The following is a 6,068-nucleotide window of genomic DNA, read 5'->3' as shown; positions in this document are numbered from 1 at the left end:
ATTAAGCTGTCGTGTTTATAAACACTGGAGCCTGATAAGCCCTTCCCCGCAGACATGATCAGAGAACAGCAGTTGTCTGGCAGCCCTCCTGCACACCAGGAATTCCACAGTGGCAAGGTGACCCAGATAAGGCCACACACACACACACACACACACACACACCCCTGTCTGTCTGTCCGTCCGTCCGTGGCCCACAACCTGGTGAACCCACTTGGCAGCTGTGAGTCTGCACCGTCCTCTGACTGTGGAAATTCTGGTCCTCTGAGGTGGCTGGGAAATTTGAGGCGAGCCGAGTGCGTCTGGGCTCCAAGCCTTCTGGACGCGGCGTGGTTTGCGTGAGCTGTACATAAGGAGGGTGAGTGGGAAGGCGGAATAAGTGGCTGATAGGGTTGACTAATCAGCTGGGTCCTGAGCCAGCTCCCCAGAGGGGCTCTAGAAAGTTCCCGGGGGTGGCATTCTGCTCCACGTACAAACACAAACAAAATCAAACAGGACTTCTGTCATTTCTGTCTCACCTGCAAACGCCTCTAGGACGGAAGCCCCCTCCATCCAGCCCCCTCACTGGAGGCAACGTGGCTGAGATTGGGGGCTTCACCCCGACCTTTGATGTCTTTAAGAAAACCTATTCGCTTCGGGTTTTATGTTATGTTATGTTATTGTTATCATTATTTGAATCACTATGAGACAGACCCTTACAGAGCTGTTCATGGTTGGGTTTCAGCCCTGCAGGGTTCCAACACCCATCCCTCCACCAGGGCACATTTCCCAGCACCAGTGAACCCGGTTTCCCTCCCATCACCCCCCACCCCACACCCTGCAGCCTGCCTCTATGACAGGCACTTTTCTTCTTTGTCTCTCTGTCTCCGTGTCTCTGTCTCTGTTTCTGTCTCTGTCTCTTTGTGGTTTGCAATACAGATACTGAAAGGTTATCAGGAATATCCCTTTACCTACCTTTTCTTTTTTTTTGCTTTTTGGGTCACACCCGGTGATGCTCAGGGGTTCCTCCTGACTCTGCACTCAGGAATTACTCCTGGCATATTACTATGGGATGCTGGGACTCGAACCCGGGTCGGCCGTGTGCAAGGCCAACGCCCTCCCCGCTGTGCTATCGCTCCAGCCCCACTGTCTCTATATCTTACCTACCCTAACCCTAACCCTCCGCCCCCCACACACGTGTGGTTGATTCCAACTCTCGCCCAGTCCTTCTAGCCCCTGCTAACTTCAGATTTTCTGATCTTAATTACTAAATAAATGGACATGCAGATGTGGACCCACACCCACACCCACCCGGTTTTGACACCCAGAAAGGAGCCGCGAGGAGGTGGCGGAGGCATCCTGCAGCCTGTGTCTGGCAGCCCACGAGCAGGGGCAGGAGGAGAGGGGACCCGCAGTGGGGAGGGGCCCCAGGGGGCGTGACCAAGCTGGGGTCTGCTAGGCCAGCATGCACGTGTGTCCCATGCCCACTCCTGGGTTCCCTGCACATGCGTGTGTTTGCACAATTCTACTGGGAGTTCTGGGTACATATGTCTTTTGCCTGTGTTCACTGCACAGACGTGCCTGCGAGCACATGACTGCATGCGTGAGTGTGTCTCCTGTGTGCAAGCTCTCCTTCCCTGTCGACCCAGAACTCACGAACGCTTGCCTGTCTGCCACACACACGTGCCCTTTATTCAGATGTGCCCTGTGTGCAGGTGTATATCACGTGTGTGCCCTGTGTGCAGGTGTGTGTCACACGTGTGCCCTTCGTGTAGGTGTGAGTTGACCATCCCTGAACGTCACAGGCCAACACAGGCTCACCCCCGTCTCCCATGCCCACACGGGGCAGGAGAAGCATCTGTGGGACTGAGGCCATGACCTCCTGGCCATGGGGGCCGGGTCACTCCCAGGCCTGGTCCTTCTGGAGGCTTCTGGTGGCGAGCCCTGTGCTGGTGTGGCCTGGTGACCCTGGCCTCAGGTCGGGGGTGGACAGGCTCACACGTCCCCTGATCTCCCTGTCGGAGGCTCCGTAGGACCCAGGAGAACCTGGTTTCCACTTTAACAGCCCAGGTGTCTTCAACAGACCCTGGACTTTCCCTGGGGGCTGTGGACTTGCCACAAAAGCTTCCTTTGTGTGGCCCCAACCTGGTCGCCCCCAGGAAAAGCCCCTTTGTCAGATCCCCCAGCTTGATGTGTAACTGACCTGCTGTCTCAGACTCACACTTGGTCAGTGTCAGCCCCCACCTGCCACCTCTGAGGCCCCCCTGTTCTGGACAGGTGCTGCCTGTCCTGGGCTGAGCTGCCCCCAACTGACCCCAACCCTGGCTCCTCTCCTCCTTCAGGACCCTCATCCGCCTCCTGTGGGCATCCAGGGCAGAGAGGGCCTGGGACCAGACGGGGATGGCTTGGGGTGAGGGGGCTTCCTTCCTGCTTCTGTGGAATTTCCATGCTCTGCTCACTTGGCCTCCTCCTGGTACTTTCATTCCCAAGTTCGTGCAAGTGGGACCCCCAGCAGGGTCCTGACAGCGACTGCCCTCCACAAGCACTCCTGCGGTCGGGGGTCGCCCTCCTGCTGCTGTCAGCGCTGAGGCCAGCATGGAGGGACCTTGCTTTATTTCCGGGTGTTCTGTGATTGAACTGGACCCTCCCTGGTCCCGTGTCTTGGAGCACTGTGGGCTCTTCTCTGACCTCCCAGCCTTCGACCCAGGGTCCAGACTCCTTCTCTCCCCTGGTAGAAGGGAAAATTCCACCTTGTCTAGCCGTGACAACGGCTAAGACCCAGAGACTATAAAACCCAGCTCCCGGACATATTCTTATTTCATTCTTACTTTGGACAACCTGGCAGGCTACCGAATGTAACCTGCTCACACGGCAGAGTCTGGCAAACTCCCCGTGGCGTACCCAATATGCCAAATACCAGTAACAATGATGGATCTCAATCTCCTAACTCTGAAAGAGCCTTGAATATGGCACTTTTTAAAATCTCAGGGCTAGCTCAATGCCTCTTCTGCAAACCACAGCACCCAAAAGGAGAGAGAGAACAAAGGGGAATGCCCTGCCACAGAGGCAGGGTGGGATGGGGGGATGGGGGGGTGGGAGGGATACTGGGATCCGTGGTGGTGGGAAATGGGCACGGGTGGAGGGATGGGTGCTCGATCATTGAATGGCTGAAACCCAAGCACAAATTTTGTAAGTCTACAACTGTACCTCATGATGTTTCACTAATAAAAATTAGAAAAAAATAAAGGAAGATGAATGTCAAAAAAATAAATAAATAAATTAAAAACTCAGGGCTAGGGCGAAGGAGAGGTTACTGGTGCCTGCTCGAGGCAATCGACGAGCAACAGGATGATCGCGATCGTGATCGTCTAGCCGTGAGACTGGACTGGTCCTTGGGCTCTTTTGCTGCCTGCGGTGCTGTGTTCCGGGTCTCACCCTGTCTGGCCGGCCCAACGAGCTATTCCAAGTCTCTGCTGCCATCTCATGGCCACTCCGATGTACTGCACCCGGTCGCACCCTAGCAGCCCAGACACGTTATGTTCCCGGTCTCTGCTGCCCTCCAGTGGCCACTTCTTGGAATTGCAGCCTTGCCCTGCCTCGGACTGAACTTGCTCAGGAGCAAATAAAACAGGTTCTCGCTAGTTCCAGCCTCACTTGGTCTTCCCAGGTGCTGCGGCCGAGGCTCACCTTTCTCACGTCTCACTAACACGGGTGTCCTCGGCCCTCGGCGCCCCAGATAGCCTCCCTTGCATGTTAAGAGTTCGCATGCCAGGACCAGTATCTTCACTCTGTGAGACGCAGCGGGGCACAAGCAGGTGGACCTGAGTCTGGTGCGAGGGGTGGTGAGGGGGCGAGGGTGGGAGGACTCGGGGGGGGGGGGGAGCCGAGTTGTTGGAGGACTCACTGAGGGAGGAGGACTCTGTTCGCAGTGCTCCTGCCTAAATCCATCCATGCCCCATTTAAAAAAAAATTTTATTAGTGAAACACCATGAGGTACAGTTGTAGACTTACAAATTTTTGTGCTTGGGTTTCAGTTATACAGTGATCGAGTACCCATCCCTCCACCAGTGCCCATTTCCCACCACCACGGATCCCAGTATCCCTCCCACCCTCCACCCCCCCATCCCACCCTGCCTCTGTGCCAGGGTCCTTGCCCCGTTTTGATGGGGGATCAGCAGCTTTGAGGGCTAGTGAGTCTGTGGAACCTGGTGGCTCTTCTCTGGTCAGGGAAGGTGCCCGGTGCTGCTCCATCCCAGCCCCGCGTGAGGCCAGGGACACACTGTCTGTGGTCAGTCAGTCGGATGCCTGTGTCATGCCTCTTCTGAGACTCCGTCACCACGTTTATTCAGAAGGAGAGTGGCCGTCTCTTCTCACGTAACAGGAGCCACATTTACAAGGGCGGAAGATGTCTCTGACCGACTCTCCTGCCCCTCCTCACCCGGAACTGGACCCTGGTTCGGAGGCCTCCTGCCAAGAGGCCTCGCCAAAATCCTGGGCTGAGGGGAGGAGGGCTCCTTTTCCTGTGTCCTCGGACAGGCCTGGTGGCCATGAGTGGACGTGACCAGGGCCTGGGCATGGACAGCCCCTGACACCCCCGGGTCTGCGGGCCAGCAGGGAAGATGGTCAGGCTGGGGGAAGGTCAGGGTCCTGCAAGGCATCTGGAGTGGGACACTCGGCTGGGGTGGGAGCCGGCTTCCCGGGCTCGCTCTGACACCGAGGGCAAACTCTCCCGGTGAGACAGAGGCTGTTTCTGGGTCGGGCATCCGGGAGGAAGGACAGCAGGGAGTGGGGTGGGCAGGGGCCCACAGAGTGGCGAGGATCCTCTGTCTCCCGTAGGAGCTGGCATACCCGGTTATGCTCACACCAACATGCAGACACGTGTGTACACGAACATACATGCTTGCACACCCACAGGTACACACGTGTGTGTGCTCACACTCACATACACTCATCCTCCCAAGCTCATGTGTACACACAATGCAGCACACAGACACACACACTCCCTGTGTGCTCACTGGTGCACACACACTCACACTTACCACGGCTCTGCTGCCCCCCACTCCTCCGCCCCCCGTCCTGACCCTCGTGTGCATGTTGAGAGGTGTCCAGCCTGGTCTCTTCCCTGCCAGCCCTCATTCCTGCTGCACACACCGCGCTGGTCCTGAGCGCTCCCTGACGCTGAGCTGGGCCCCGTGCTGGGGTCAGGCCTCCTGGCTCACCCACCACTGTCCAGAGAAGCAGCCCCTTGTCTGCCTGGAGGTTTGCAGGAGCGGCCTCGCCCACCGGCCTTTCTCCCAAGGAAGCAGCCCCTCAGTGTGCCTGCGTGGAAGGCTCCGGGCGCTGCCTCTCGCGCAGCCCTGGCAGAGAACAGGCTGGGATGCTCCAGGAGGCTGGAGCCCGGATGCTTCCCTGAACTGGGCTGGGCTCTCTGCTCAGTCAGCTCCAGGACGCAGGCTGCAGGTCCCCCAGAGGGAGAGAGCCGGGGCGGCCAGGTCCTGTCCTCTGGCTCGCAGGGGCTGAGGGCTGGTCCTTCGTCTCAGAGCCCGGGACTCGGGGACCCGTGATGCCAGCTGCTTCCCGGGCCCGGGCGCCGGCTTCCACGCCGGGTTTTGCAGGCGCCCGGCGCTTGGAGGAGGCCGGGTGCGGAGCTGGTGGGTGATGCGGAAGGTAAGTGCTTTTTCAGTTCTGGTGCTGATGCTGCGTGCGCGCTGAGGTCTCTGTGGCGCAATGGACGAGCGCGCTGGACTTCTAATCCAGAGGTTCCGGGTTCGAGTCCCGGCAGAGATGGTCACTCCCTCTTTTGTTTTAGGTGCTGCGCTACAGAGCTGCAGGTCACATTTAGCCCTCCCTGGAGGTCCAAGGAGGAGAGGAAGCCACCTCGCCTCTTTTCTCCTCCTTCCTGCTCTCAGCTCTTCTCCACATGCCCCTGTGCCCCCCACACTGCCTTGGACCCCCCGCGGGTCGCGGGGGCCCCACCTGCACAGTCCAGCTCAGCCACAATGTCACCCCCACACCTAACCCAGGTGGGAGCTGGCCCCAGACTCTGACCCCAGAATCAACTCAAGGCAGCTGGGCCGCCAGTTCCCCGGGTC

The 6,068-nt window shown here is 58.4% G+C and overlaps 1 non-coding gene across 1 annotated transcript; it reads left to right on the top strand.

Moving 5' to 3' along the window:
- The first annotated feature begins 5,689 nt into the window (after positions 1-5,689).
- TRNAR-UCU (transfer RNA arginine (anticodon UCU)) lies at positions 5,690-5,763 on the top strand. The gene has a single exon. It is a non-coding gene; the product is annotated as a tRNA-Arg (tRNA).
- The last annotated feature ends 305 nt before the right edge of the window (positions 5,764-6,068 follow it).

The sequence above is a fragment of the Sorex fumeus genome, unplaced genomic scaffold (assembly GCF_029834395.1).
Source record: "Sorex fumeus unplaced genomic scaffold, SorFum_2.1 ptg000316l, whole genome shotgun sequence".
Classification (NCBI taxonomy): Eukaryota; Metazoa; Chordata; class Mammalia; order Eulipotyphla; family Soricidae; genus Sorex; species Sorex fumeus.
This window is presented reverse-complemented; position numbering and strand designations above follow the sequence as displayed.